This window comes from Rhinoderma darwinii, chromosome 1, assembly GCF_050947455.1.
Source record: "Rhinoderma darwinii isolate aRhiDar2 chromosome 1, aRhiDar2.hap1, whole genome shotgun sequence".
Lineage (NCBI taxonomy): Eukaryota > Metazoa > Chordata > Amphibia > Anura > Rhinodermatidae > Rhinoderma > Rhinoderma darwinii.
The window spans coordinates 254,675,532-254,701,418 of record NC_134687.1 but is presented as its reverse complement, the minus strand read 5'-3'; the positions used below and the strand labels follow the sequence as shown (position 1 = coordinate 254,701,418).

The 25,887-nt window shown below is 41.8% G+C and overlaps 1 protein-coding gene and 108 pseudogenes across 4 annotated transcripts in view; all 109 read left to right on the top strand.

Moving 5' to 3' along the window:
• NFIC (nuclear factor I C) overlaps positions 1 to 25,887 on the top strand; it is an 863,572-nt gene that overhangs the window by 769,071 nt on the left and 68,614 nt on the right. The gene's annotated exons all lie outside the window — the stretch shown is intronic.
• Positions 68 to 186, top strand: LOC142736651 (5S ribosomal RNA; annotated as a pseudogene).
• Positions 254 to 372, top strand: LOC142737993 (5S ribosomal RNA; annotated as a pseudogene).
• On the top strand, positions 440 to 558 carry LOC142736650 (5S ribosomal RNA; annotated as a pseudogene).
• On the top strand, positions 626 to 744 carry LOC142707397 (5S ribosomal RNA; annotated as a pseudogene).
• LOC142737133 (5S ribosomal RNA) lies at positions 812 to 931 on the top strand (annotated as a pseudogene).
• Positions 999 to 1,117, top strand: LOC142665900 (5S ribosomal RNA; annotated as a pseudogene).
• LOC142679031 (5S ribosomal RNA) lies at positions 1,185 to 1,303 on the top strand (annotated as a pseudogene).
• Positions 1,371 to 1,489, top strand: LOC142735923 (5S ribosomal RNA; annotated as a pseudogene).
• LOC142672543 (5S ribosomal RNA) lies at positions 1,557 to 1,675 on the top strand (annotated as a pseudogene).
• Positions 1,743 to 1,861, top strand: LOC142731351 (5S ribosomal RNA; annotated as a pseudogene).
• LOC142712712 (5S ribosomal RNA) lies at positions 1,929 to 2,047 on the top strand (annotated as a pseudogene).
• On the top strand, positions 2,115 to 2,233 carry LOC142736865 (5S ribosomal RNA; annotated as a pseudogene).
• LOC142669903 (5S ribosomal RNA) lies at positions 2,301 to 2,419 on the top strand (annotated as a pseudogene).
• Positions 2,487 to 2,605, top strand: LOC142712701 (5S ribosomal RNA; annotated as a pseudogene).
• Positions 2,673 to 2,791, top strand: LOC142679375 (5S ribosomal RNA; annotated as a pseudogene).
• LOC142734640 (5S ribosomal RNA) lies at positions 3,045 to 3,163 on the top strand (annotated as a pseudogene).
• LOC142736170 (5S ribosomal RNA) lies at positions 3,231 to 3,349 on the top strand (annotated as a pseudogene).
• On the top strand, positions 3,417 to 3,535 carry LOC142679319 (5S ribosomal RNA; annotated as a pseudogene).
• LOC142736145 (5S ribosomal RNA) lies at positions 3,603 to 3,721 on the top strand (annotated as a pseudogene).
• On the top strand, positions 3,789 to 3,907 carry LOC142736259 (5S ribosomal RNA; annotated as a pseudogene).
• LOC142735616 (5S ribosomal RNA) lies at positions 4,161 to 4,279 on the top strand (annotated as a pseudogene).
• On the top strand, positions 4,347 to 4,465 carry LOC142737531 (5S ribosomal RNA; annotated as a pseudogene).
• On the top strand, positions 4,533 to 4,651 carry LOC142712690 (5S ribosomal RNA; annotated as a pseudogene).
• On the top strand, positions 4,719 to 4,837 carry LOC142716427 (5S ribosomal RNA; annotated as a pseudogene).
• On the top strand, positions 4,905 to 5,023 carry LOC142712679 (5S ribosomal RNA; annotated as a pseudogene).
• Positions 5,091 to 5,209, top strand: LOC142738264 (5S ribosomal RNA; annotated as a pseudogene).
• On the top strand, positions 5,277 to 5,395 carry LOC142712668 (5S ribosomal RNA; annotated as a pseudogene).
• On the top strand, positions 5,463 to 5,581 carry LOC142694640 (5S ribosomal RNA; annotated as a pseudogene).
• LOC142712646 (5S ribosomal RNA) lies at positions 5,649 to 5,767 on the top strand (annotated as a pseudogene).
• LOC142738016 (5S ribosomal RNA) lies at positions 5,835 to 5,953 on the top strand (annotated as a pseudogene).
• Positions 6,021 to 6,139, top strand: LOC142691174 (5S ribosomal RNA; annotated as a pseudogene).
• Positions 6,207 to 6,325, top strand: LOC142682295 (5S ribosomal RNA; annotated as a pseudogene).
• On the top strand, positions 6,393 to 6,511 carry LOC142738482 (5S ribosomal RNA; annotated as a pseudogene).
• LOC142700621 (5S ribosomal RNA) lies at positions 6,579 to 6,697 on the top strand (annotated as a pseudogene).
• Positions 6,765 to 6,883, top strand: LOC142735354 (5S ribosomal RNA; annotated as a pseudogene).
• Positions 6,951 to 7,069, top strand: LOC142737992 (5S ribosomal RNA; annotated as a pseudogene).
• LOC142690886 (5S ribosomal RNA) lies at positions 7,137 to 7,255 on the top strand (annotated as a pseudogene).
• LOC142737256 (5S ribosomal RNA) lies at positions 7,323 to 7,441 on the top strand (annotated as a pseudogene).
• LOC142678064 (5S ribosomal RNA) lies at positions 7,509 to 7,627 on the top strand (annotated as a pseudogene).
• Positions 7,695 to 7,813, top strand: LOC142665764 (5S ribosomal RNA; annotated as a pseudogene).
• Positions 7,881 to 7,999, top strand: LOC142686243 (5S ribosomal RNA; annotated as a pseudogene).
• LOC142681301 (5S ribosomal RNA) lies at positions 8,067 to 8,185 on the top strand (annotated as a pseudogene).
• On the top strand, positions 8,253 to 8,371 carry LOC142692201 (5S ribosomal RNA; annotated as a pseudogene).
• On the top strand, positions 8,439 to 8,557 carry LOC142731643 (5S ribosomal RNA; annotated as a pseudogene).
• LOC142665972 (5S ribosomal RNA) lies at positions 8,625 to 8,743 on the top strand (annotated as a pseudogene).
• On the top strand, positions 9,183 to 9,301 carry LOC142699161 (5S ribosomal RNA; annotated as a pseudogene).
• On the top strand, positions 9,369 to 9,487 carry LOC142698779 (5S ribosomal RNA; annotated as a pseudogene).
• Positions 9,555 to 9,673, top strand: LOC142727903 (5S ribosomal RNA; annotated as a pseudogene).
• On the top strand, positions 9,741 to 9,859 carry LOC142668401 (5S ribosomal RNA; annotated as a pseudogene).
• LOC142690621 (5S ribosomal RNA) lies at positions 9,927 to 10,045 on the top strand (annotated as a pseudogene).
• LOC142703563 (5S ribosomal RNA) lies at positions 10,113 to 10,231 on the top strand (annotated as a pseudogene).
• Positions 10,299 to 10,417, top strand: LOC142735679 (5S ribosomal RNA; annotated as a pseudogene).
• Positions 10,485 to 10,603, top strand: LOC142735814 (5S ribosomal RNA; annotated as a pseudogene).
• Positions 10,671 to 10,789, top strand: LOC142712635 (5S ribosomal RNA; annotated as a pseudogene).
• Positions 10,857 to 10,975, top strand: LOC142675875 (5S ribosomal RNA; annotated as a pseudogene).
• LOC142712624 (5S ribosomal RNA) lies at positions 11,043 to 11,161 on the top strand (annotated as a pseudogene).
• LOC142735343 (5S ribosomal RNA) lies at positions 11,229 to 11,347 on the top strand (annotated as a pseudogene).
• LOC142737991 (5S ribosomal RNA) lies at positions 11,415 to 11,533 on the top strand (annotated as a pseudogene).
• Positions 11,601 to 11,719, top strand: LOC142737825 (5S ribosomal RNA; annotated as a pseudogene).
• Positions 11,787 to 11,905, top strand: LOC142737244 (5S ribosomal RNA; annotated as a pseudogene).
• On the top strand, positions 11,973 to 12,091 carry LOC142678053 (5S ribosomal RNA; annotated as a pseudogene).
• Positions 12,159 to 12,277, top strand: LOC142679872 (5S ribosomal RNA; annotated as a pseudogene).
• On the top strand, positions 12,345 to 12,463 carry LOC142736982 (5S ribosomal RNA; annotated as a pseudogene).
• On the top strand, positions 12,531 to 12,649 carry LOC142681290 (5S ribosomal RNA; annotated as a pseudogene).
• Positions 12,717 to 12,835, top strand: LOC142692190 (5S ribosomal RNA; annotated as a pseudogene).
• Positions 12,903 to 13,021, top strand: LOC142736751 (5S ribosomal RNA; annotated as a pseudogene).
• On the top strand, positions 13,089 to 13,207 carry LOC142737497 (5S ribosomal RNA; annotated as a pseudogene).
• LOC142735678 (5S ribosomal RNA) lies at positions 13,275 to 13,393 on the top strand (annotated as a pseudogene).
• Positions 13,461 to 13,579, top strand: LOC142735813 (5S ribosomal RNA; annotated as a pseudogene).
• Positions 13,647 to 13,765, top strand: LOC142712613 (5S ribosomal RNA; annotated as a pseudogene).
• LOC142675864 (5S ribosomal RNA) lies at positions 13,833 to 13,951 on the top strand (annotated as a pseudogene).
• LOC142737823 (5S ribosomal RNA) lies at positions 14,019 to 14,137 on the top strand (annotated as a pseudogene).
• LOC142712602 (5S ribosomal RNA) lies at positions 14,205 to 14,323 on the top strand (annotated as a pseudogene).
• Positions 14,391 to 14,509, top strand: LOC142665759 (5S ribosomal RNA; annotated as a pseudogene).
• LOC142736134 (5S ribosomal RNA) lies at positions 14,577 to 14,695 on the top strand (annotated as a pseudogene).
• On the top strand, positions 14,763 to 14,881 carry LOC142681279 (5S ribosomal RNA; annotated as a pseudogene).
• LOC142731632 (5S ribosomal RNA) lies at positions 15,135 to 15,253 on the top strand (annotated as a pseudogene).
• Positions 15,507 to 15,625, top strand: LOC142737751 (5S ribosomal RNA; annotated as a pseudogene).
• Positions 15,693 to 15,811, top strand: LOC142735939 (5S ribosomal RNA; annotated as a pseudogene).
• Positions 15,879 to 15,997, top strand: LOC142712591 (5S ribosomal RNA; annotated as a pseudogene).
• On the top strand, positions 16,066 to 16,182 carry LOC142708447 (5S ribosomal RNA; annotated as a pseudogene).
• On the top strand, positions 16,251 to 16,369 carry LOC142737739 (5S ribosomal RNA; annotated as a pseudogene).
• Positions 16,623 to 16,741, top strand: LOC142736133 (5S ribosomal RNA; annotated as a pseudogene).
• Positions 16,995 to 17,113, top strand: LOC142677754 (5S ribosomal RNA; annotated as a pseudogene).
• Positions 17,181 to 17,299, top strand: LOC142735771 (5S ribosomal RNA; annotated as a pseudogene).
• LOC142738307 (5S ribosomal RNA) lies at positions 17,553 to 17,671 on the top strand (annotated as a pseudogene).
• LOC142735770 (5S ribosomal RNA) lies at positions 17,739 to 17,857 on the top strand (annotated as a pseudogene).
• Positions 17,925 to 18,043, top strand: LOC142725262 (5S ribosomal RNA; annotated as a pseudogene).
• On the top strand, positions 18,111 to 18,229 carry LOC142683143 (5S ribosomal RNA; annotated as a pseudogene).
• Positions 18,297 to 18,415, top strand: LOC142684401 (5S ribosomal RNA; annotated as a pseudogene).
• LOC142737929 (5S ribosomal RNA) lies at positions 18,483 to 18,601 on the top strand (annotated as a pseudogene).
• On the top strand, positions 18,669 to 18,787 carry LOC142670986 (5S ribosomal RNA; annotated as a pseudogene).
• LOC142678565 (5S ribosomal RNA) lies at positions 18,855 to 18,973 on the top strand (annotated as a pseudogene).
• Positions 19,041 to 19,159, top strand: LOC142703605 (5S ribosomal RNA; annotated as a pseudogene).
• Positions 19,227 to 19,345, top strand: LOC142693379 (5S ribosomal RNA; annotated as a pseudogene).
• LOC142700376 (5S ribosomal RNA) lies at positions 19,413 to 19,531 on the top strand (annotated as a pseudogene).
• Positions 19,599 to 19,717, top strand: LOC142736649 (5S ribosomal RNA; annotated as a pseudogene).
• LOC142737143 (5S ribosomal RNA) lies at positions 19,971 to 20,089 on the top strand (annotated as a pseudogene).
• On the top strand, positions 20,157 to 20,275 carry LOC142737884 (5S ribosomal RNA; annotated as a pseudogene).
• On the top strand, positions 20,528 to 20,646 carry LOC142737216 (5S ribosomal RNA; annotated as a pseudogene).
• Positions 20,714 to 20,832, top strand: LOC142693511 (5S ribosomal RNA; annotated as a pseudogene).
• On the top strand, positions 20,900 to 21,018 carry LOC142675687 (5S ribosomal RNA; annotated as a pseudogene).
• On the top strand, positions 21,086 to 21,204 carry LOC142716808 (5S ribosomal RNA; annotated as a pseudogene).
• Positions 21,272 to 21,390, top strand: LOC142735592 (5S ribosomal RNA; annotated as a pseudogene).
• On the top strand, positions 21,458 to 21,576 carry LOC142736184 (5S ribosomal RNA; annotated as a pseudogene).
• Positions 21,644 to 21,762, top strand: LOC142736647 (5S ribosomal RNA; annotated as a pseudogene).
• On the top strand, positions 21,830 to 21,948 carry LOC142668179 (5S ribosomal RNA; annotated as a pseudogene).
• Positions 22,016 to 22,134, top strand: LOC142734198 (5S ribosomal RNA; annotated as a pseudogene).

Genomic DNA, 25,887 nt, shown 5'->3' with positions numbered 1-25,887 from the left:
TTTTATTATGTCGTTTAGATTTTGTTTCACAATCGATTAAAAAGGACTATGGATTAAAGCATTTAATGTCAATGGCCATTCTAAGCTGAATGTGCCTGCTCTCGTCAGATCGCAGAAGTTACACAGCTTAAGGCCTCGCTAGTACCAGTGTGGGAGACTGTCTGGGAATCCGTGGTGCGGTTGAATTTTTATTATGTCGTTTAGATTTTGTTTCACAATCGATTAAAAAGGACTATGGATTAAAGCTTCTAATGTCAATGGCCATTCTAAGCTGAATGTGCCTGCTCTCGTCAGATCGCAGAAGTTACACAGCTTAAAGCCTCGCTAGTACCAGTGTGGGAGACTGTCTGGGAATCCGTGGTGCGGTTGACTTTTTATTATGTCGTTTAGATTTTGTTTCACAATAGATTAAATAGGACTATGGATTAAATCATTTAACGTCAATGGCCATTCTAAGCTGAATGTGCCTGCTCTCGTCAGATCGCAGAAGTTACACAGCTTAAGGCCTCGCTAGTACCAGTGTGGGAGACTGTCTGGGAATCCGTGGTGCGGTTGAATTTTTATTATGTCGTTTAGATTTTGTTTCACAATCGATTAAAAAGGACTATGGATTAAAGCATTTAATGTCAATGGCCATTCTAAGCTGAATGTCCCTGCTCTCGTCAGATCGCAGAAGTTACACAGCTTAATGCCTCGCTAGTACCAGTGTGGGAGACTGTCTGGGAATCCGTGGTGCGGCTGACTTTTTATTATGTCGTTTAGATTTTGTTTCACAATCGATTAAAAAGGACTATGGATTAAAGCATTTAATGTCAATGGCCATTCTAAGCTGAATGTGCCTGCTCTCGTCAGATCGCAGAAGTTACACAGCTTAAGGCCTCGCTAGTACCAGTGTGGGAGACTGTCTGGGAATCCGTGGATGCGATTGACTTTTTATTATGTCGTTTAGATTTTGTTTCACAATCGATTAAAAAGGACTATGGATTAAAGCATTTAATGTCAATGGCCATTCTAAGCTGAATGTGCCTGCTCTCGTCAGATCGCAGAAGTTACACAGCTTAATGCCTCGCTAGTACCAGTGTGGGAGACTGTCTGGGAATCCGTGGTGCGGTTGACTTTTTATTATGTCGTTTAGATTTTGTTTCACAATAGATTAAATAGGACTATGGATTAAAGCATTTAACGTCAATGGCCATTCTAAGCTGAATGTGCCTGCTCTCGTCAGATCGCAGAAGTTACACAGCTTAAGGCCTCCCTAGTACCAGTGTGGGAGACTGTCTGGGAATCAGTGGTGCGGTTCACTTTTTATTATGTCGTTTAGATTTTTTTTCACAATCGATTAAAAAGGACTATGGATTAAAGTATTTAATGTCAATGGCCATTCTAAGCTGAATGTGCCTGCTTTCGTCAGATCGCAGAAGTTACACAGCTTAAGGCCTCGCTAGTACCAGTGTGGGAGACTGTCTGGGAATCCGTGGTGCGGTTGACTTTTTATTATGTCGTTTAGATTTTGTTTCACAATAGATTAAATAGGACTATGGATTAAAGCATTTAACGTCAATGGCCATTCTAAGCTGAATGTTCCTGCTCTTGTCAGAACGCAGAAGTTACACAGCTTAAGGCCTCGCTAGTACCAGTGTGGGAGACTGTCTGGGAATCCGTGGTGCGGTTGAATTTTTATTATGTCGTTTAGATTTTGTTTCACAATCGATTAAAAAGGACTATGGATTAAAGCATTTAATGTCAATGGCCATTCTAAGCTGAATGTCCCTGCTCTCGTCAGATCGCAGAAGTTACACAGCTTAAGGCCTCGCTAGTACCTGTGTGGGAGACTGTCTGGGAATCCGTGGTGCGGTTGACTTTTTATTATGTCGTTTAGATTTTGTTTCACAATAGATTAAATAGGACTATGGATTAAAGCATTTAACGTCAATGGCCATTCTAAGCTGAATGTGCCTGCTCTCGTCAGATCGCAGAAGTTACACAGCTTAAGGCCTCGCTAGTACCAGTGTGGGAGACTGTCTGGGAATCCGTGGTGCGGTTGACTTTTTATTATGCCGTTTAGATTTTGTTTCACAATAGATTAAATAGGACTATGGATTAAATCATTTAACGTCAATGGCCATTCTAAGCTGAATGTGCCTGCTCTCGTCAGATCGCAGAAGTTACACAGCTTAAGGCCTCGCTAGTACCAGTGTGGGAGACTGTCTGGGAATCCGTGGTGCTGTTGAATTTTTATTATGTCGTTTAGATTTTGTTTCACAATCGATTAAAAAGGACTATGGATTACAGCATTTAATGTCAATGGCCATTCTAAGCTGAGTGTCCCTGCTCTCGTCAGATCGCAGAAGTTACACAGCTTAAGGCCTCGCTAGTACCAGTGTGGGAGACTGTCTGGGAATCCGTGGTACGGTTGACTTTTTATTATGTTGTTTAGATTTTGTTTCACAATAGATTAAATAGGACTATGGATTAAGGCTTTTAATGTCAATGGCCATTCTAAGCTGAATGTGCCTGCTCTCGTCAGATCGCAGAAGTTACACAGCTTAAGGCCTCGCTAGTACCAGTGTGGGAGACTGTCTGGGAATCCGTGGTGCGGTTGACTTTTTATTATGTCGTTTATATTTTGTTTCACAATCGATTAAAAAGGACTATGGATTAAAGCATTTAATGTCGATGGCCATTCTAAGCTGAATGTCCCTGCTCTCGTCAGATCGCAGAAGTTACACAGCTTAAGTCCTCGCTAGTACCAGTGTGGGAGACTGTCTGGGAATCCGTGGTGCGGTTGACATTTTATTATGTCGTTTAGATTTTGTTTCACAATCGATTAAAAAGGACTTTGGATTAAAGCATTTAATGTCAATGGCCATTCTAAGCTGAATGTGCCTGCTCTCGTCAGATCGCAGAAGTTACACAGCTTAAGCCCTCGCTAGTACCAGTGTGGGAGACTGTCTAAGAATCCGTGGTGAGGTTGACTTTTTATTATGTCGTTTAGATTATGTTTCACAATAGATTAAATAGGACTATGGATTAAAGCATTTAATGTCAATGGTCATTCTAAGCTGAATGTCCCTGCTCTCGTCAGATCGCAGAAGTTACACAGCTTAAGGCCTCGCTAGTACCAGTGTGGGAGACTGTCTGGGAATCCGTGGTGCGGTTGACTTTTTATTATGTTGTTTAGATTTTGTTTCACAATAGATTAAATAGGACTATGGATTAAGGCTTTTAATGGCAATGGCCATTCTAAGCTGAATGTGCCTGCTCTCGTCAGATCGCAGAAGTTACACAGCTTAAGGCCTCGCTAGTACCAGTGTGGGAGACTGTCTGGGAATCCGTGGTGCGGTTGACTTTTTATTATGTCGTTTAGATTTTGTTTCACAATAGATTAAATAGGACTATGGATTAAAGCATTTAACGTCAATGGCCATTCTAAGCTGAATGTGCCTGCTCTCGTCAGGTCGCAGAAGTTACACAGCTTAAGGCCTCGCTAGTACCATTGTGGGAGACTGTCTGGGAATCCGTGGTGCGGTTGAATTTTTATTATGTCGTTTAGATTTTGTTTCACAATCGATTAAAAAGGACTATGGATTAAAGCATTTAATGTCAATGGCCATTCTAAGCTGAATGTCCCTGCTCTCATCAGATCGCAGAAGTTACACAGCTTAAGGCCTCGCTAGTACCAGTGTGGGAGACTGTCTGAGAATCCGTGGTGCGGTTGACTTTTTATTATGTCAATTAGATTTTGTTTCACAATCGATTAAAAAGGACTATGGATTAAAGCATTTAATGTCAATGGCCATTCTAAGCTGAATGTGCCTGCTCTCGTCAGATCGCAGAATTTACACAGCTTAAGGCCTCGCTAGTACCAGTGTGGGAGACTGTCTGGGAATCCGGGGTGCGGTTGACTTTTTATTATGTCGTTTAGATTTTGTTTCACAATAGATTAAATAGGACTATGGATTAAAGCATTTCACGTCAATGGCCATTCTAATCTGAATGTGCCTGCTCTCGTCAGAACGCAGAAGGTACACAGCTTAAAGCCTCGTTAGTACCAGTGTGGGAGACTGTCTGGGAATCCGTGGTGCGGTTGCATTTTTATTATGTCGTTTAGATTTTGTTTCACAATCGATTAAAAAGGACTATGGATTAAAGCATTTAATGGCAATTGCCATTCTAAGCTGAAAGTCCCTGCTCTCGTCAGATCGCAGAAGTTACACAGCTTAAGGCCTCGCTAGTACCAGTGTGGGAGACTGTCTGGGAATCCGTGGTGCGGTTGACTTTTTATTATGTTGTTTAGATTTTGTTTCACAATAGATTAAATAGGACTATGGATTAAGGCTTTTAATGTCAATGGCCATTCTAAGCTGAATGTGCCTGCTCTCGTCAGATCGCAGAAGTTACACAGCTTAAGGCCTCGCTAGTACCAGTGTGGGAGACTGTCTGGGAATCCGTGGTGCGGTTCACTTTTTATTATGTAGTTTAGATTTTGTTTCACAATAGATTAAATAGGACTATGGATTAAAGCATTTAACGTCAATGGCCATTCTAAGCTGAATGTGCCTGCTCTCGTCAGATCGCAGAAGTTACACAGCTTAAGGCCTCGCTAGTACCAGTGTGGGAGACTGTCTGGGAATCCGTGGTGCGGTTGACTTTTTATTATGTCGTTTAGATTTTGTTTCACAATCGATTAAAAAGGACTATGGATTAAAGCATTTAATGTCAATGGCCATTCTAAGCTGAAAGTCCCTGCTCTCGTCAGATCGCAGAAGTTACACAGCTTAAGGCCTCGCTAGTACCAGTGTGGGAGACTGTCTGGGAATCCGTGGTGCGGTTGACTTTTTATTATGTTGTTTAGATTTTGTTTCACAATAGATTAAATAGGACTATGGATTAAAGCTTTTAATGTCAATGGCCATTCTAAGCTGAATGTGCCTGCTCTCGTCAGATCGCAGAAGTTACACAGCTTAAGGCCTCGCTAGTACCAGTGTGGGAGACTGTCTGGGAATCCGTGGTGCGGTTGACTTTTTATTATGTCGTTTAGATTTTGTTTCACAATCGATTAAAAAGGACTATGGATTAAAGCATTTAATGTCAATGGCCATTCTAAGCTGGATGTGCCTGCTCTCATTAGATCGCAGAAGTTACACAGCTTAACGCCTCGTTAGTACCAGTGTGGGAGACTGTCTGGGAATCCGTGGTGCGGTTGACTTTTTATTATGTCGTTTAGATTTTGTTTCACAATAGATTAAATAGGACTATGGATTAAAGCATTTAACGTCAATGGCCATTCTAAGCTGAATGTGCCTGCTCTCGTCAGATCGCAGAAGTTACACAGCTTAAGGCCTCGCTAGTACCAGTGTGGGAGACTGTCTGGGAATCCGTGGTGCGGTTGACTTTTTATTATGTCGTTTAGATTTTGTTTCACAATCGATTAAAAAGGACTATGGATTAAAGCATTTAATGTCAATGGCCATTCTAAGATGAAAGTCCCTGCTCTCGTCAGATCGCAGAAGTTGCACAGCTTAAGGCCTCGCTAGTACCAGTGTGGGAGACTGTCTGGGAATCCGTGGTGCGGTTGACTTTTTATTATGTTGTTTAGATTTTGTTTCACAATAGATTAAATAGGACTATGGATTAAGGCTTTTAATGTCAATGGCCATTCTAAGCTGAATGTGCCTGCTCTCGTCAGATCGCAGAAGTTACACAGCTTAAGGCCTCGCTAGTACCAGTGTGGGAGACTGTCTGGGAATCCGTGGTGCGGTTGACTTTTTATTATGTCGTTTCGATTTTGTTTCACAATCGATTAAAAAGGACTATGGATTAAAGCATTTAATGTCAATGGCCATTTTAAGCTGGCTGTGCCTGCTCTCGTCAGATCGCAGAAGTTACACAGCTTAAGGCCTCGCTAGTACCAGTGTGGGAGACTGTCTGGGAATCCGTGGTGCGGTTGACTTTTTATTATGTCGTTTAGATTTTGTTTCACAATAGATTAAATAGGACTATGGATTAAAGCATTTAATGTCAATGGCCATTTTAAGCTGGCTGTGCCTGCTCTCGTTAGATCGCAGAAGTTACACAGCTTAACGCCTCGCTAGTACCAGTGTGGGAGACTGTCTGGGAATCCGTGGTGCGGTTGACTTTTTATTATGTCGTTTAGATTTTGTTTCACAATAGATTAAATAGGACTATGGATTAAAGCATTTAATGTCAATGGCCGTTCTAAGCTGAATGTGCCTGCTCTCGTCAGATCGCAGAAGTTACACAGCTTAAGGCCTCGCTAGTACCATTGTGGGAGACTGTCTGGGAATCCGTGGTGCGGTTGAATTTTTATTATGTCGTTTAGATTTTGTTTCACAATCGAATAAAAAGGACTATGGATTAAAGCATTTAATGTCAATGGCCATTCTAAGCTGAATGTCCCTGCTTTCATCAGATCGCAGAAGTTACACAGCTTAAGGCCTCGCTAGTACCAGTATGGGAGACTGTCTGAGAATCCGTGGTGCGGTTGACTTTTTATTATGTAGTTTAGATTTTGTTTCACAATCGATTAAAAAGGACTATGGATTAAAGCATTTAATATCAATGGCCATTCTAAGCTGAATGTGCCTGCTCTCGTCAGATCGCAGAAGTTACACAGCTTAAGGCCTCGCTAGTACCAGTGTGGGAGACTGTCTGGGTATCAGTGGTGCGGTTGACTTTTTATTATGTCGTTTAGATTTTGTTTCACAATCGATTAAATAGGACTATGGATTAAAGCATTTAATGTCAATGGCCATTCTAAGCTGAATGTGCCTGCTCTCGTCAGAACGCAGAAGTTACACAGCTTAAGGCCTCGCTAGTACCAGTGTGGGAGACTGTCTGGGAATCCGTGGTGCGGTTGAATTTTTATTATGTCGTTTAGATTTTGTTTCACAATCGATTAACAAGGACTATGGATTAAAGCTTTTAATGTCAATGGCCATTCTAAGCTGAATGTGCCTGCTCTCGTCAGATCGCAGAAGTTACACAGCTTAAAGCCTCGCTAGTACCAGTGTGGGAGACTGTCTGGGAATCCGTGGTGCGGTTGACTTTTTATTATGTCGTTTAGATTTTGTTTCACAATCGATTAAAAAGGACTATGGATTAAAGCATTTAATGTCAATGGCCATTCTAAGCTAAATGTCCCTGCTCTCGTCAGATCGCAGATGTTATACAGCTTAAGGCCTCGCTAGTACCAGTGTGGGAGACTGTCTGGGAATCCGTGGTGCGGTTGACTTTTTATTATGTCGTTTAGATTTTGTTTCACAATCGATTAAAAAGGACTATGGATTAAAGCATTTAATGTCAATGGCCATTCTAAGCTGAATGTGCCTGCTCTCATCAGATCGCAGAAGTTACACAGCTTAAGGCCTCGCTAGTACCAGTGTGGGAGACTGTCTGGGAATCCGGGGTGCGGTTGACTTTTTATTATGTCGTTTAGATTTTGTTTCACAATCGATTAAAAAGGACTATGGATTAAAGCGTTTAATGTCAATGGCCATTCTAAGCTGAATGTGACTGCTTTCGTCAGATCGCAGAAGTTACACAGCTTAAGGCCTCGCTAGTACCAGTGTGGGAGACTGTCTGGGAATCCGTGGTGCGGTTGACTTCTTATTATGTCGTTTAGATTTTGTTTCACAATAGATTAAATAGGACTATGGATTAAAGCATTTAACGTCAATGGCCATTCTAAGCTGAATGTGCCTGCTCTCGTCAGATCGCAGAAGTTACACAGCTTAAGGCCTCGCTTGTACGAGTGTGGGAGACTGTCTGGGAATCCGTGGTGCGGTTGACTTTTTATTATGTTGTTTAGATTTTGTTTCACAATAGATTAAATAGGACTATGGATTAAGGCTTTTAATGTCAATGGCCATTCTAAGCTGAATGTGCCTGCTCTCGTCAGATCGCAGAAGTTACACAGCTTAAGCCCTCGCTAGTACCAGTGTGGGAGACTGTCTGGGAATCCGTGGTGCGGTTTACTTTTTATTATGTCGTTTAGATTTTGTTTCACAATCGATTAAAAAGGACTATGGATTAAAGCATTTAATGTCAATGGCCATTCTAAGCTGAATGTGCCTGCTCTCGTTAGATCGCAGAAGTTACACAGCTTAACGCCTCGCTAGTACCAGTGTGGGAGACTGTCTGGGAATCCGTGGTGCGGTTGACTTTATATTATGTCGTTTAGATTTTGTTTCACAATAGATTAAATAGGACTATGGATTAAAGCATTTAACGTCAATGGCCATTCTAAGCTGAATGTGCCTGCTCTCGTCAGATAGCAGAAGTTACACAGCTTAAGGCCTCGCTAGTACCAGTGTGGGAGACTGTCTGGGAATCCGTGGTGCACTTGACTTTTTATTATGTCGTTTAGATTTTGTTTCACAATCGATTAAAAAGGACTATGGATTAAAGAATTTAATGTCAATGGCCATTCTAAGCTGAATGTCCCTGCTCTCATCAGATCGCAGAAGTTACACAGCTTAAGGCCTTGCTAGTACCAGTGTGGGAGACTGTCTGGGAATCCGTGGTGCGGTTGACTTTTTATTATGTCTTTTAGATTTTGTTTCACAATAGATTAAATAGGACTATGGATTAAGGCTTTTAATGTCAATGGCCATTCTAAGCTGAGTGTGCCTGCTCTCGTCAGATCGCAGAAGTTACACAGCTTAAGGCCTCGCTAGTACCAGTGTGGGAGACTGTCTGTGAATCCGTGGTGCGGTTGACTTCTTATTATGTCGTTTAGATTTTGTTTCACAATCGATTAAAAAGGACTATGGATTAAAGCATTTAATGTCAATGGCCATTCTAAGCTGAATGTGCCTTCTCTCGTTAGATCGCAGAAGTTACGCAGCTTAACGCTTCGCTAGTACCAGTGTGGGAGACTGTCTGGGAATCCGTGGTGCGGTTGACTTTTTATTATGTCGTTTAGATTTTGTTTCACAATAGATTAAATAGGACTATGGATTAAAGCATTTAACGTCAATGGCCATTCTAAGCTGAATGTGACTGCTCTCGTCAGATTGCAGAAGTTACACATCTTAAGGCCTCGCTAGTACCAGTGTGGGAGACTGTCTGTGAATCCGTGGTGCGGTTGACTTCTTATTATGTCGTTTAGATTTTGTTTCACAATCGATTAAAAAGGACTATGGATTAAAGCATTTAATGTCAATGGCCATTCTAAGCTGAATGTGCCTGCTCTCGTTAGATCGCAGAAGTTACGTAGCTTAACGCCTCGCTAGTACCAATGTGGGAGACTGTCTGGGAATCCGTGGTGCGGTTGACTTTTTATTATGTCGTTTAGATTTTGTTTCACAATAGATTAAATAGGACTATGGATTAAAGCATTTAACGTCAATGGCCATTCTAAACTGAATGTGCCAGCTCTCGTCAGATCGCCGAAGTTACACAGCTTAAGGCCTCGCTAGTACCAGTGTGGGAGACTGTCTGGGAATCCGTGGTGCGGTTGAGTTTTTATTATGTCGTTTAGATTCTGTTTCACAATCGATTAAAAAGGACTATGGATTAAAGCATTTAATGTCAATGGCCATTCTAAGCTGAATGTCCCTGCTCTCGTCAGATCGCAGAAGTTACACAGCTTAAGGCCTCGCTAGTACCAGTGTGGGAGACTGTCTGGGAATCCGTGGTGCGGTTGACTTTTTATTATGTTGTTTAGATTTTGTTTCACAATAGATTAAATAGGACTATGGATTAAGGCTTTTGATGTCAATAGCCATTCTAAGCTGAATGTGCCTGCTCTCGTCAGATCGCAGAAGTTACACAGCTTAATGCCTCGCTAGTACCAGTGTGGGAGACTGTCTGGGAATCCGTGGTGCGGTTGACTTTTTATTATGTTGTTTAGATTTTGTTTCACAATCGATTAAAAAGGACTATGGATTAAAGCATTTGATGTCAATGGCCATTCTAAGCTGTATGTGCCTGCTCTCGTTAGATCGCAGAAGTTACACAGCTTAACGCCTCGCTAGTACCAGTGTGGGAGACTGTCTGGGAATCCGTGGTGCGGTTGACTTTTTATTATGTCGTTTAGATTTTTTTTCACAATAGATTAAATAGGACTATGGATTAAAGCATTTAACGTCAATGGCCATTCTAAGCTGAATGTGCCTGCTCTCGTCAGATCGCAGAAGTTACACAGCTTAATGCCTCGCTAGTACCATTGTGGGAGACTGTCTGGGAATCCGTGGTGCGATTGAATTTTTATTATGTCGTTTAGATTTTGTTTCACAATCGATTAAAAAGGACTATGGATTAAAGCATTTAATGTCAATGGCCATTCTAAGCTGAATGTCCCTGCTCTCATCAGATCGCAGAAGTTACACAGCTTAAGGCCTCGCTAGTACCAGTATGGGAGACTGTCTGAGAATCCGTGGTGCGGTTGACTTTTTATTATGTAGTTTAGATTTTGTTTCACAATCGATTAAAAAGGACTATGGATTAAAGCATTTAATGTCAATGGCCATTCTAAGCTGAATGTGCCTGCTCTCGTCAGATCGCAGAAGTTACACAGCTTAAGGCCTCGCTAGTACCAGTGTGGGAGACTGTCTGGGAATCAGTGGTGCGGTTGACTTTTTATTATGTCGTTTAGATTTTGTTTCACAATCGATTAAAAAGGACTATGGATTAAAGCATTTAATGTCAATGGCCATTCTAAGCTGAATGTGCCTGCTCTCGTCAGATCGCAGAAGTTACACAGCTTAAGGCCTCGCTAGTACCAGTGTGGGAGACTGTCTGGGAATCCGTGGTGCGGTTGACTTTTTATTATGTCGTTTAGATTTTGTTTCACAATAGATTAAATAGGACTATGGATTAAAGCATTTAACGTCAATGGCCATTCTAAGCTGAATGTGCCTGCTCTCGTCAGATCGCAGAAGTTACACAGCTTAAAGCCTTGCTAGTACCAGTGTGGGAGACTGTCTGGGAATCCGTGGTGCGGTTGACTTTTTATTATGTCGTTTAGATTTTGTTTCACAATCGATTAAAAAGGACTATGGATTAAAGCATTTAATGTCAATGGCCATTCTAAGCTGAATGTGCCTGCTCTCGTCAGATCGCAGAAGTTACACAGCTTAAGGCCTCGCTAGTACCAGTGTGGGAGACTGTCTGGGAATCCGTGGTGCGGTTGACTTTTTATTATGTCGTTTAGATTTTGTTTCACAATAGATTAAATAGGACTATGGATTAAAGCATTTAACGTCAATGGCCATTCTAAGCTGAATGTGCCTGCTCTCGTCAGAACGCAGAAGTTACACAGCTTAAGGCCTCGCTAGTACCAGTGTGGGAGACTGTCTGGGAATCCGTGGTGCGGTTGAATTTTTATTATGTCGTTTAGATTTTGTTTCACAATCGATTAACAAGGACTATGGATTAAAGCTTTTAATGTCAATGGCCATTCTAAGCTGAATGTGCCTGCTCTCGTCAGATCGCAGAAGTTACACAGCTTAAAGCCTCGCTAGTACCAGTGTGGGAGACTGTCTGGGAATCCGTGGTGCGGTTGACTTTTTATTATGTCGTTTAGATTTTGTTTCACAATCGATTAAAAAGGACTATGGATTAAAGCATTTAATGTCAATGGCCATTCTAAGCTGAATGTCCCTGCTCTCGTCAGATCGCAGATGTTATACAGCTTAAGGCCTCGCTAGTACCAGTGTGGGAGACTGTCTGGGAATCCGTGGTGCGGTTGACTTTTTATTATGTCGTTTAGATTTTGTTTCACAATCGATTAAAAAGGACTATGGATTAAAGCATTTAATGTCAATGGCCATTCTAAGCTGAATGTGCCTGCTCTCATCAGATCGCAGAAGTTACACAGCTTAAGGCCTCGCTAGTACCAGTGTGGGAGACTGTCTGGGAATCCGGGGTGCGGTTGACTTTTTATTATGTCGTTTAGATTTTGTTTCACAATCGATTAAAAAGGACTATGGATTAAAGCGTTTAATGTCAATGGCCATTCTAAGCTGAATGTGACTGCTTTCGTCAGATCGCAGAAGTTACACAGCTTAAGGCCTCGCTAGTACCAGTGTGGGAGACTGTCTGGGAATCCGTGGTGCGGTTGACTTCTTATTATGTCGTTTAGATTTTGTTTCACAATAGATTAAATAGGACTATGGATTAAAGCATTTAACGTTAATGGCCATTCTAAGCTGAATGTGCCTGCTCTCGTCAGATCGCAGAAGTTACACAGCTTAAGGCCTCGCTTGTACGAGTGTGGGAGACTGTCTGGGAATCCGTGGTGCGGTTGACTTTTTATTATGTTGTTTAGATTTTGTTTCACAATAGATTAAATAGGACTATGGATTAAGGCTTTTAATGTCAATGGCCATTCTAAGCTGAATGTGCCTGCTCTCGTCAGATCGCAGAAGTTACACAGCTTAAGGCCTCGCTAGTACCAGTGTGGGAGACTGTCTGGGAATCCGTGGTGCGGTTTACATTTTATTATGTCGTTTAGATTTTGTTTCACAATCGATTAAAAAGGACTATGGATTAAAGCATTTAATGTCAATGGCCATTCTAAGCTGAATGTGCCTGCTCTCGTTAGATCGCAGAAGTTACACAGCTTAACGCCTCGCTAGTACCAGTGTGGGAGACTGTCTGGGAATCCGTGGTGCGGTTGACTTTATATTATGTCGTTTAGATTTTGTTTCACAATAGATTAAATAGGACTATGGATTAAAGCATTTAACGTCAATGGCCATTCTAAGCTGAATGTGCCTGCTCTCGTCAGATAGCAGAAGTTACACAGCTTAAGGCCTCGCTAGTACCAGTGTGGGAGACTGTCTGGGAATCCGTGGTGCACTTGACTTTTTATTATGTCGTTTAGATTTTGTTTCACAATCGATTAAAAAGGACTATGGATTAAAGCATTTGATGTCAATGGCCATTCTAAGCTGTATGTGCCTGCTCTCGTTAGATCGCAGAAGTTACACAGCTTAACGCCTCGCTAGTACCAGTGTGGGAGACTGTCTGGGAATCCGTGGTGCCGTTGACTTTTTATTATGTCGTTTAGATTTTGTTTCACAATAGATTAAATAGGACTATGGATTAAAGCATTTAACGTCAATGGCCATTCTAAGCTGAATGTGCCTGCTCTCGTCAGATCGCAGAAGTTACACAGCTTAAGGCCTCGCTAGTACCATTGTGGGAGACTGTCTGGGAATCCGTGGTGCGGTTGAATTTTTATTATGTCGTTTAGATTTTGTTTCACAATCGATTAAAAAGGACTATGGATTAAAGCATTTAATGTCAATGGCCATTCTAAGCTGAATGTCCCTGCTCTCATCAGATCGCAGAAGTTACACAGCTTAAGGCCTCGCTAGTACCAGTATGGGAGACTGTCTGAGAATCCGTGGTGCGGTTGACTTTTTATTATGTAGTTTAGATTTTGTTTCACAATCGATTAAAAAGGACTATGGATTAAAGCATTTAATGTCAATGGCCATTCTAAGCTGAATGTGCCTGCTCTCGTCAGATCGCAGAAGTTACACAGCTTAAGGCCTCGCTAGTACCAGTGTGGGAGACTGTCTGGGAATCAGTGGTGCGGTTGACTTTTTATTATGTCGTTTAGATTTTGTTTCACAATCGATTAAAAAGGACTATGGATTAAAGCATTTAATGTCAATGGCCATTCTAAGCTGAATGTGCCTGCTCTCGTCAGATCGCAGAAGTTACACAGCTTAAGGCCTCGCTAGTACCAGTGTGGGAGACTGTCTGGGAATCCGTGGTGCGGTTGACTTTTTATTATGTCGTTTAGATTTTGTTTCACAATAGATTAAATAGGACTATGGATTAAAGCATTTAACGTCAATGGCCATTCTAAGCTGAATGTGCCTGCTCTCGTCAGATCGCAGAAGTTACACAGCTTAAAGCCTTGCTAGTACCAGTGTGGGAGACTGTCTGGGAATCCGTGGTGCGGTTGACTTTTTATTATGTCGTTTAGATTTTGTTTCACAATCGATTAAAAAGGACTATGGATTAAAGCATTTAATGTCAATGGCCATTCTAAGCTGAATGTCCCTGCTCTCGTCAGATCGCAGATGTTATACAGCTTAAGGCCTCGCTAGTACCAGTGTGGGAGACTGTCTGGGAATCCGTGGTGCGGTTGACTTTTTATTATGTCGTTTAGATTTTGTTTCACAATCGATTAAAAAGGACTATGGATTAAAGCACTTAATGTCAATGGCCATTCTAAGCTGAATGTGCCTGCTCTCGTCAGATCGCAGAAGTTACACAGCTTAAGGCCTCGCTAGTACCAGTGTGGGAGACTGTCTGGGAATCCGTGGTGCGGTTGACTTCTTATTATGTCGTCTAGATTTTGTTTCACAATAGGTTAAATAGGACTATGGATTAAAGCATTTAACGTCAATGGCCATTCTAAGCTGAATGTGCCTGCTCTCGTCAGATCGCAGAAGTTACACAGCTTAAGGCCTCGCTTGTACGAGTGTGGGAGACTGTCTGGGAATCCGTGGTGCGGTTGACTTTTTATTATGTTGTTTAGATTTTGTTTCACAATAGATTAAATAGGACTATGGATTAAGGCTTTTAATGTCAATGGCCATTCTAAGCTGAATGTGCCTGCTCTCGTCAGATCGCAGAAGTTACACAGCTTAAGGCCTCGCTAGTACCAGTGTGGGAGACTGTCTGGGAATCCGTGGTGCGGTTTACTTTTTATTATGTCGTTTAGATTTTGTTTCACAATCGATTAAAAAGGACTATGGATTAAAGCATTTAATGTCAATGGCCATTCTAAGCTGAATGTGCCTGCTCTCGTTAGATCGCAGAAGTTACACAGCTTAACGCCTCGCTAGTACCAGTGTGGGAGACTGTCTGGGAATCCGTGGTGCGGTTGACTTTTTATTATGTCGTTTAGATTTTGTTTCACAATAGATTAAATAGGACTATGGATTAAAGCATTTAACGTCAATGGCCATTCTAAGCTGAATGTGCCTGCTCTCGTCAGATTGCAGAAGTTACACAGCTTAAGGCCTCGCTAGTACCAGTGTGGGAGACTGTCTGGGAATCCGTGGTGCACTTGACTTTTTATTATGTCGTTTAGATTTTGTTTCACAATCGATTAAAAAGGACTATGGATTAAAGAATTTAATGTCAATGGCCATTCTAAGCTGAATGTCCCTGCTCTCATCAGATCGCAGAAGTTACACAGCTTAAGGCCTTGCTAGTACCAGTGTGGGAGACTGTCTGGGAATCCGTGGTGCGGTTGACTTTTTATTATGTCTTTTAGATTTTGTTTCACAATAGATTAAATAGGACTATGGATTAAGGCTTTTAATGTCAATGGCCATTCTAAGCTGAGTGTGCCTTCTCTCGTTAGATCGCAGAAGTTACATAGCTTAATGCCTCGCTAGTACCAGTGTGGGAGACTGTCTGGGAATCCGTGGTGCGGTTGACTTTTTATTATGTCGTTTAGATTTTGTTTCACAATAGATTAAATAGGACTATGGATTAAAGCATTTACCGTCAATGGCCATTCTAAGCTGAATGTGCCTGCTCTCGTCAGATCGCAGAAGTTACACAGCTTAAGGCCTCGCTAGTACCACTGTGGGAGACTGTCTGGGAATCCGTGGTGCGGTTGAATTTTTATTATGTCGTTTAGATTTTGTTTCACAATCGATTAAAAAGGACTCTGGATTAAAGCATTTAATGTCAATGGCCATTCTAAGCTGAATGCCCCTGCTCTCGTCAGATCGCAGAAGTTACACAGCCTAAGGCCTCGCTAGTACCAGTGTGGGAGACTGTCTGGGAATCCGTGGTGCAGTTGACTTTTGATTATGTTGTTTCGATTTTGTTTCACAATCGATTAAAAAGGACTATGGATTAAAGCATTTAATGTCAATGGCCATTCTAAGCTGAATGTGCCTGCTCTCGTCAGATCGCAGAAGTTACACAGCTTAAGGCCTCGCTAGTACCAGTGTGGGAGACTGTCTGGGAATCCGTGGTGCGGTTGACTTTTTATTATGTCGTTTAGATTTTGTTTCACAATAGATTAAATAGGACTATGGATTAAAGCATGTAATGTCAATGGCCATTCTAAGCTGAATGTGCCTGCTCTCGTCAGAACGCAGAAGTTACACAGCTTAAGGCCTCGCTAGTACCAGTGTGGGAGACTGTCTGGGAATCCGTGGTGCGCTTGACTTTTTATTATGTTGTTTAGATTTTGTTTCACAATAGATTAAATAGGACTATGGATTAAGGCTTTTAATGTCAATGGCCATTCTAAGCTGAATGTCCCTGCTCTCGTCAGATCGCAGAAGTTACACAGCTTAAGGCCTCGCTAGTACCAGTGTGGGAGACTGTCTGTGAATCCGTGGTGCGGTTGACTTTTTATTATGTCGTTTAGATTTTGTTTCACAATCGATTAAAAAGGACTATGGATTAAAGCATTTAATGTCAATGGCCATTCTAAGCTGAATGTGCCTGCTCTCGTTAGATCGCAGAAGTTACATAGCTTAACGCCTCGCTAGTACCAGTGTGGGAGACTGTCTGGGAATCCGTGATGCGGTTGACTTTTTATTATGTCGTTTAGATTTTGTTTCACAATAGATTAAATAGGACTATGGATTAAAGCATTTAACGTCAATGGCCATTCTAAGCTGAATGTGCCTGCTCTCGTCAGATCGCAGAAGTTACACAGCTTAAGGCCTCGCTAGTACCAGTGTGGGAGACTGTCTGGGAATCCGTGGTGCGGTTTACTTTTTATTATGTCGTTTAGATTTTGTTTCACAATCGATTAAAAAGGACTATGGATTAAAGCATTTAAAGTCAATGGCCATTCTAAGCTGAATGTGCCTGCTCTCGTTAGATCGCAGAAGTTACACAGCTTAACGCCTCGCTAGTACCAGTGTGGGAGACTGTCTGGGAATCCATGGTGCGGTTGACTTTTTATTATGTCGTTTAGATTTTGTTTCACAATAGATTAAATAGGACTATGAATTAAAGCATTTAACGTCAATGGCCATTCTAAGCTGAATGTACCTGCTCTCGTCAGATTGCAGAAGTTACACAGCTTAAGGCCTCGCTAGTACCAGTGTGGGAGACTGTCTGGGAATCTGTGGTGCGGTTGAATTTTTATTATGTCGTTTAGATTTTGTTTCACAATCGATTAAAAAGGACTATGGATTAAAGCATTTAATGTCAATGGCCATTCTAAGCTGAATGCCCCTGCTCTCGTCAGATCGCAGAAGTTACACAGCCTAAGGCCTCGCTAGTACCAGTGTGGGAGACTGTCTGGGAATCCGTGGTGCGGTTGACTTTTTATTATGTTGTTTAGATTTTGTTTCACAATAGATTAAATAGGACTATGGATTAAGGCTTTTAATGTCAATGGCCATTCTAAGCTGAGTGTGCCTGCTCTCGTTAGATTGCAGAAATTACATAGCTTAACGCCTCGCTAGTACCAGTGTGGGAGACTGTCTGGGAATCCGTGGTGCGGTTGACTTTTTATTATGTCGTTTAGATTTTGTTTCACAATAGATTAAATAGGACTATGGATTAAAGCATTTACCGTCAATGGCCATTCTAAGCTGAATGTGCCTGCTCTCGTCAGATCGCAGAAGTTACACAGCTTAAGGCCTCGCTAGTACCAGTGTGGGAGACTGTCTGGGAATCTGTGGTGCGGTTGAATTTTTATTATGTCGTTTAGATTTTGTTTCACAATCGATTAAAAAGGACTATGGATTAAAGCATTTAATGTCAATGGCCATTCTAAGCTGAATGCCCCTGCTCTCGTCAGATCGCAGAAGTTACACAGCCTAAGGCCTCGCTAGTACCAGTGTGGGAGACTGTCTGGGAATCCGTGGTGCGGTTGACTTTTTATTATGTTGTTTCGATTTTGTTTCACAATCGATTAAAAAGGACTATGGATTAAAGCATTTGATGTCAATTGCCATTCTAAGCTGAATGTCCCTGCTCTCGTCAGATCGCAGAAGTTACACAGCTTAAGGCCTCACTAGTACCAGTGTGGGAGACTGTCTGGGAATCCGTGGTGCGGTTGACTTTTTATTATGTCGTTTAGATTTTGTTTCACAATCGATTAAAAAGGACTATGGATTAAAGCATTTAATGGCAATGGCCATTCTAAGCTGAATGTGCCTGCTCTCGTCAGATCGCAGAAGTTACACAGCTTAAGGCCTCGCTAGTACCAGTGTGGGAGACTGTCTGGGAATCCATGGTGCGGTTGACTTTTTATTATGTCGTTTAGATTTTGTTTCACAATAGATTAAATAGGACTATGGATTAAAGCATTTAACGTCAATGGCCATTCTAAGCTGAATGTGCCTGCTCTCGTCAGATCGCAGAAGTTACACAGTTTAAGGCCTCGCTAGTACCAGTGTGGGAGACTGTCTGGGAATCCGTGGTGTGGTTGAATTTTTATTATGTCGTTTAGATTTTGTTTCACAATCGATTAAAAAGGACTATGGATTAAAGCACTTAATGTCAATGGCCATTCTAAGCTGAATGTCCCTGCTCTCGTCAGATCGCAGAAGTTACACAGCCTAAGGCCTCGCTAGTACCAGTGTGGGAGACTGTCTGGGAATCCGTGGTGCGGTTGACTATTTATCATGTCGTTTAGATTTTGTTTCACAATCGATTAAAAAGGACTATGGATTAAAGCATTTAGTGTCAATGGCCATTCTAAGCTGAATGTCCCTGCTCTCGTCAGATCGCAGAAGTTACACAGCTTAAGGCCTCGCTAGTACCAGTGTGGGAGACTGTCTGGGAATCCGTGATGCGGTTGACTTTTTATTATGTCGTTTAGATTTTGTTTCACAATAGATTAAATAGGACTATGGATTAAAGCATTTAATGTCAATGGCCATTCTAAGCTGAATGTGCCTGCTCTCGTCAGATCGCAGAAGTTACACAGCTTAAGGCCTCGCTAATACCAGTGTGGGAGACTGTCTGGGAATCCGTGGTGCGGTTTACTATTTATTATGTCGTTTAGATTTTGTTTCACAATCGATTAAAAAGGACTATGGATTAAAGCATTTAATGTCAATGGCCATTCTAAGCTGAATGTGCCTGCTCTCGTTAGGTCGCAGAAGTTACACAGCTTAACGCCTCGCTAGTACCAGTGTGGGAGACTGTCTGGGAATCCGTGGTGCGGTTGACTTTTTATTATGTTGTTTAGATTTTGTTTCACAATAGATTAAATAGGACTATGGATTAAGGCTTTTAATGTCAATGGCCATTCTAAGCTGAGTGTGCCTGCTCTCGTCAGATCGCAGAAGATACACAGCTTAAGGCCTCGCTAGTACCAGTGTGGGAGACTGTCTGTGAATCCGTGGTGCGGTTGACTTCTTATTATGTCGTTTAGATTTTGTTTCACAATCGATTAAAAAGGACTATGGATTAAAGCATTTAATGTCAATGGCCATTCTAAGCTGAATGTGCCTGCTCTCGTTAGATCGCAGAAATTACATAGCTTAACGCCTCGCTAGTACCAGTGTGGGAGACTGTCTGGGAATCCGTGGTGCGGTTGACTTTTTATTATGTCGTTTAGATTTTGTTTCACAATAGATTAAATAGGACTATGGATTAAAGCATTTACCGTCAATGGCCATTCTAAGCTGAATGTGCCTGCTCTCGTCAGATCGCAGAAGTTACACAGCTTAAGGCCTCGCTAGTACCAGTGTGGGAGACTGTCTGGGAATCCGTGGTGCGGTTGAATTTTTATTATGTCGTTTAGATTTTGTTTCACAATCGATTAAAAAGGACTATGGATTAAAGCATTTAATGTCAATGGCCATTCTAAGCTGAATGCCCCTGCTCTCGTCAGATCGCACAAGTTACACAGCCTAAGGCCTCGCTAGTACCAGTGTGGGAGACTGTCTGGGAATCCGTGGTGCGGTTGAGTTTTTATTATGTTGCTTCGATTTTGTTTCACAATCGATTAAAAAGGACTATGGATTAAAGCATTTAATGTCAATGGCCATTCTAAGCTGAATGTGCCTGCTCTCGTCAGATCGCAGAAGTTACACAGCTTAAGGCCTCGCTAGTACCAGTGTGGGAGACTGTCTGGGAATCCGTGGTGCGCTTGACTTTTTATTATGTTGTTTAGATTTTGTTTCACAATAGATTAAATAGGACTATGGATTAAGGCTTTCAATGTCAATGGCCATTCTAAGCTGAGTGTGCCTGCTCTCGTCAGATCGCAGAAGTTACACAGCTTAAGGCCTCGCTAGTACCAGTGTGGGTGACTGTCTGTGAATCCGTGGTGCGGTTGACTTCTTATTATGTCGTTTAGATTTTGTTTCACAATCGATTAAAAAGGACTATGGATTAAAGCATTTAATGTCAATGGCCATTCTAAGCTGAATGTGCCTGCTCTCGTTAGATCGCAGAAGTTACATAGCTTAACGCCTCGCTAGTACCAGTGTGGGAGACTGTCTGGGAATCCGTGGCGCGGTTGACTTTTTATCATGTCGTTTAGATTTTGTTTCACAATCGATTAAAAGGACTATGGATTAAAGCATTTAGTGTCAATGGCCATTCTAAGCTGAATGTCCCTGCTTTCGTCAGATCGCAGAAGTTACACAGCTTAAGGCCTCGCTAGTACCAGTGTGGGAGACTGTCTGGGAATCCGTGGTGCGGTTGACTTTTTATTATGTCGTTTAGATTTTGTTTCACAATAGATTAAATAGGACTATGGATTAAAGCATTTAACGGCAATGGCCATTCTAAGCTGAATGTGCCTGCTCTCGTCAGAACGCAGAAGTTACACAGCTTAAGGCCTCGCTCGTACCAGTGTGGGAGACTGTCTGGGAATCCGTGGTGCGGTTGAATTTTTATTATGTCGTTTAGATTTTGTTTCACAATCGATTAAAAAGGACTATGGATTAAAGCATTTAATGTCAATGGCCATTCTAAGCTGAATGTGCCTGCTCTCGTCAGATCGCAGAAGTTACACAACTTAAGGCCTCGCTAGTACGAGTGTGGGAGACTGTCTGGGAATCCGTGGTGCGGTTGACTTCTTATTATGTTGTTTAGATTTTGTTTCACAATAGATTAAATAGGACTATGGATTAAGGCTTTTAATGTCAATGGCCATTCTAAGCTGAATGTGCCTGCTCTCGTCAGATCGCAGAAGTTACACAGCTTAAGGCCTCGCTAGTACCAGTGTGGGGGACTGTCTGGGAATCCGTGGTGCGGTTGACTTTTTATTATGTCGTTTAGATTTTGTTTCACAATCGATTAAAAAGGACTATGGATTAAAGCATTTAATGTCAATGGCCATTCTAAGCTGAATGTCCCTGCTCTCGTCAGATCGCAGAAGTTACACAGCTTAAGGCCTCGCTAGTACCAGTCTGGGAGACTGTCTGGGAATCCGTGGTGCGGTTGACTTTTTATTATGTCGTTTAGATTTTGTTTCACAATCGATTAAAAAGGACTATGGATTAAAGCATTTAATGTCAATGGCCATTCTAAGCTGAATGTGCCTGCTCTCGTCAGATCGCAGAAGTTACACAGCTTAAGGCCTCGCTAGTACCACTGTGGGAGACTGTCTGGGAATCCGTGGTGTGGTTGACTTTTTATTATGTCGTTTAGATTTTGTTTCACAATCGATTAAAAAGGACTATGGATTAAAGCATTTAATGTCAATGGCCATTCTAAGCTGAATGTGCCTGCTCTCGTCAGATCGCAGAAGTTACACAGCTTAAGGCCTCGCTAGTACCAGTGTGGGAGACTGTCTGGGAATCCGTGGTGCGGTTGAATTTTTATTATGTCGTTTAGATTTTGTTTCACAATCGATTAAAAAGGACTATGGATTAAAGCATTTATTGTCAATGGCCATTCTAAGCTGAATGTCCCTGCTCTCGTCAGATCGCAGAAGTTACACAGCTTAAGGCATCGCTAGTACCAGTGTGGGAGACTGTCTGGGAATCCGTGGTGCGGTTGACTTTTTATTATGTTGTTTAGATTTTGTTTCACAATAGATTAAATAGGACTATGGATTAAGGCTTTTAATGTCAATGGCCATTCTAAGCTGAGTGTGCCTGCTCTCGTCAGATCGCAGAAGTTACACAGCTTAAGGCCTCGCTAGTACCAGTGTGGGAGACTGTCTGGGAATCCGTGGTGCGGTTGACTTCTTATTATGTCGTTTAGATTTTGTTTCACAATCGATTAAAAAGGACTATGGATTAAAGCATTTAACCCCTTAAGGACGCAGCCTAGTTTGGGCCTTAAGGCTCAGAGCCCATTTTTCAAATCTGACATATTTCACTTTATGTGGTAATAACGTCGGAATGCTTAAACCTATCCAAGCGATTCTGAGATTGTTTTCTCGTGACACTTTGGGCTTCATGTTCGTGGTAAAATTTGGTCGATATATTCAGTCTTTATTTGTGAAAAATTGCAAAATTTAGAGAAAATTTACAAAAAATAGCATTTTTCAGAATTTAAATGCATCTGCTTGAAAAACAGACGGTTATACCACCCAAAATAGTTACTAGTTCACATTTCCCATATGTCTACTTTAGATTGGCATCGTTTTTTGAACATTATTTTATTTTTCTTGGACGTTACAAGGTTTAGAACATAAACAGCAATTTCTCATATTCTTAAGAAAATTTCAAAAGCCTTTTTTTGAAGGTGCCAGTTCAGTTCTGAAGTGGATTTGAGGGGCCTATGTATTAGAAACCCCCATAAAACACCCCATTTTAAAAACTAGACCCCTCAAAGTATTCAAAACAGCATATAGAAAGTTTTTTAACCCTTCAGGCATTTCACAGGAATTAAAGCAAAGTGGAAATGAAATTTGCAAATTTCATTTTTTCTGCTGAATTTCAATTTTATTCAATTTTTTTTTAGTAACAGAGAAGGTTTTACCAGAGAAACACTACTAAATATGTATTGTCCAGATTCTGCAGTTTTTAGAAATGTCCCACATGTGGCCCTACTGCGCTCGTGGACTAAAACACAAGCCCTAGAAGCAAAGAAGCACCTAGTGCATTTTGAGGCCTCTTTTTTATTAGAATATATTTTAGGCAGCATGCCAGGTTTGAAGAGGCGTTGAGGTATCAAAACAATGGAAACCCACCAGAAGTGACCCCATTTTGGAAATTACACCCCTCAAGGAATTCATTTATGGTTTTTGTTATCATTTTGACCGCACAGTTTTTTCACAGCACCTATTTGAATTGGGCTGTGAAATGAAAAAAATGATATTTTTTCCAATATGATGTCATTTTTGATCAAAATTTCTTATTTTCACAAGGAACAACATACCCCATTTTGTTGCCCAATTTGTCCTTAGTGCGGCAATCCCCCATTTGTGGTGATAAACTGCCGTTTGGGCCCATGGGAGGGCTCAGAAGGAAAGGAGCGCTATGTGTTTGTTGGAGTCCAGATTTTGCTGGATTGGTTTTCGGGTGCCATGTCGCATTTGCAGAGCCCCAGAGGTATCAAAGCAATGGAAACCCACCAGAAGTGACCCCATTTTGGAAACTACACCCCTCAAGGAATTCATTTATGGTTTTTGTTATCATTTTGACCGCACAGTTTTTTCACAGCACCTATTTGAATTGGGCTGTGAAATGAAAAAAATGATATTTTTTCCAATAGGATGTCATTTTTGATCAAAATTTCTTATTTTCACAAGGAACAACATACCCCATTTTGTTGCCCAATTTGTCCTTAGTGCGGCAATACCCCATTTGTGGTGATAAACTGCCCTTTGGGCCCATGGGAGGGCTCAGAAGGAAAGGACCACCATTTGGCCTACTGGAGCTTTTCTGGTGCTAAGTCATGTGTGCAGAAGCCCCTGAGGTACCAGTACAGTTGAAACCCCCGAGAAGTGACCCCATTTTAAAAACTACACCTCTTAAGACATTCATCTAGAGGTGTAGTGAGCATTTTGACCCCACAGGTACTGTGTAAAAGATAATGCGCAGCAGATGGTGCAGTGTGAGATTTGCAATTTTATATATGTATATGCCATTTCAGTGTCCAATATAGTGTGCCCAGCATGCGCCACCGGAGATATACACCCCTTAAATTGTAATGTGGGTTCTCCTGGGTACGACAATACCCTACATGTGGCTGTTATCAGCTGCCTGGGCATACGGCAGGGCTCAGAAGGGAAAGATGAGGGGGGTAAGCTGTGCGGAGTGCATCAGGGTAAATTAAAAATCAAGGGATGTATGATACATTTTAAAACAATCTTTTATACAGAGCCCTGGTTTTTCGGGACACGTGTCACATTGGTATATTGTGTTCTTCCTTATCCCCCTCTTATAGCAGACTCTGCACCTCTTTTGACTCTTTCCCTTTCCACCGGTTTGGGGACCTTCTCCTGGAAAGTGTTGCCCTGGTACGATGCGTGTGGCCTCGCTTCCAGAAGTACTGGGTGCCCCCCCTTCCTGGTCCCTAAAGATTAGATCTTGAAATTCCAGGAAAGTTCCCCTCTGGCCTGCACATCGACGTAGCACATACGCATTGTACAAAGCCATCTGTATGATGTGCCCGGCCAGCTTCTTATACCACACCGCATGGCGCTGTAGGGCTTCAGGACTTGATTTGACAAGTCCATCCCTCCCATGTACCTATTGTAGTCCAGGATGCAGTCTGGTTTGGGGGTGGCCTTTCCTTCATATATCCTAAACCTGTAGGTATACCCTGATGCACTCTCGCAGCTTATACATCTTCACGCCATACCTTGCCCTCTTACCCGGCAGGTACTCGCGGAATTGAACCCTCCCTTTAAAATGTACCAGGGACTCATCAATAGAAAAACACTTCTCGGGGGTGTATGCTTGGGAAAACCGGGCACTGGAACGGTCTAATAGGGGTCTCCGTTTATACAAACGGTCAAAACTGGGGTCATCTCGGAGTGGGCACGGCTCATTATCAGTATAATGTAAGAAGCGAAGTATTGCCTCATTTATTTATTTTTTTAGGTTCCAGTTCATTTCTGAAGTTGCTTTGAGGGGCCCATATATTAGAAACCCCTATCAAACACCCCATTTTAGAAACTAGACCCCTCAAAGTATTCACAACAGCATTTAGAAAGTTTATGAACCCTTTAGGTGTTTCACAGAAATTTAGAGCAAAGTAGAGGTGAAATTTACTCTTTTTATACAATTTTTTTTATAACACAAAAGGATTTATCAGAGAAACGCAACTCAATACTTATTGCCCAGATTCTGCAGTTTAGAGAAATATCCCACATGTTGCCCTCGGGCGGTAATGGACTGAAGCACCGGCCTCCGAAGCAAAGGAGCACCTAGCGGATTTTGAGCCCTCTTTTTTATTAGGCACCATGTCCGGTTTGAAGAGGTCTTGTGGTGCCAAAACATTGGAAACCCCCCAAAAGTGACCCCAATTTGGAAACTAGACCCCTTGAGGAATCCATTGTAGTTTTCTTGGGGTGCATGCGGCTTTTTGATCAGTTTTTATTCCATTTTTAGGTGGCGTGGTGACTAATAAACAGCAATTCTACTATTGTTTTTGTATACTTTTTTTTTTACAGCGTTCACCGTGCGCTATAAATGATATATTAACTTTATTCTGCGGGGCGATACGATCACGGCGATACCAGATGTTTATAGTTTTTTTTTATGTCTTATGGCGTTTGCACAATAAAATACGTTTTGTAAACAATCATTCACTTTTTGTGTTACCTTATTCTAAGAGCCATAACGTTTTTATTTTTCAATCAATAAAGCCGTGCGAGGACTTATTTTTTGCGTAACGAACTGTATTTTCCATCAGTACCATTTTTAGGTACATGCGACTTTTTGATCTCTTTTTATTCCATTTTTTGGGAGGTGAAGTGACCAAACAATTGTGATTGTGGTACGGTTTATTAATATTTTTTTTTACGGCGTTCACCGTGCGGGA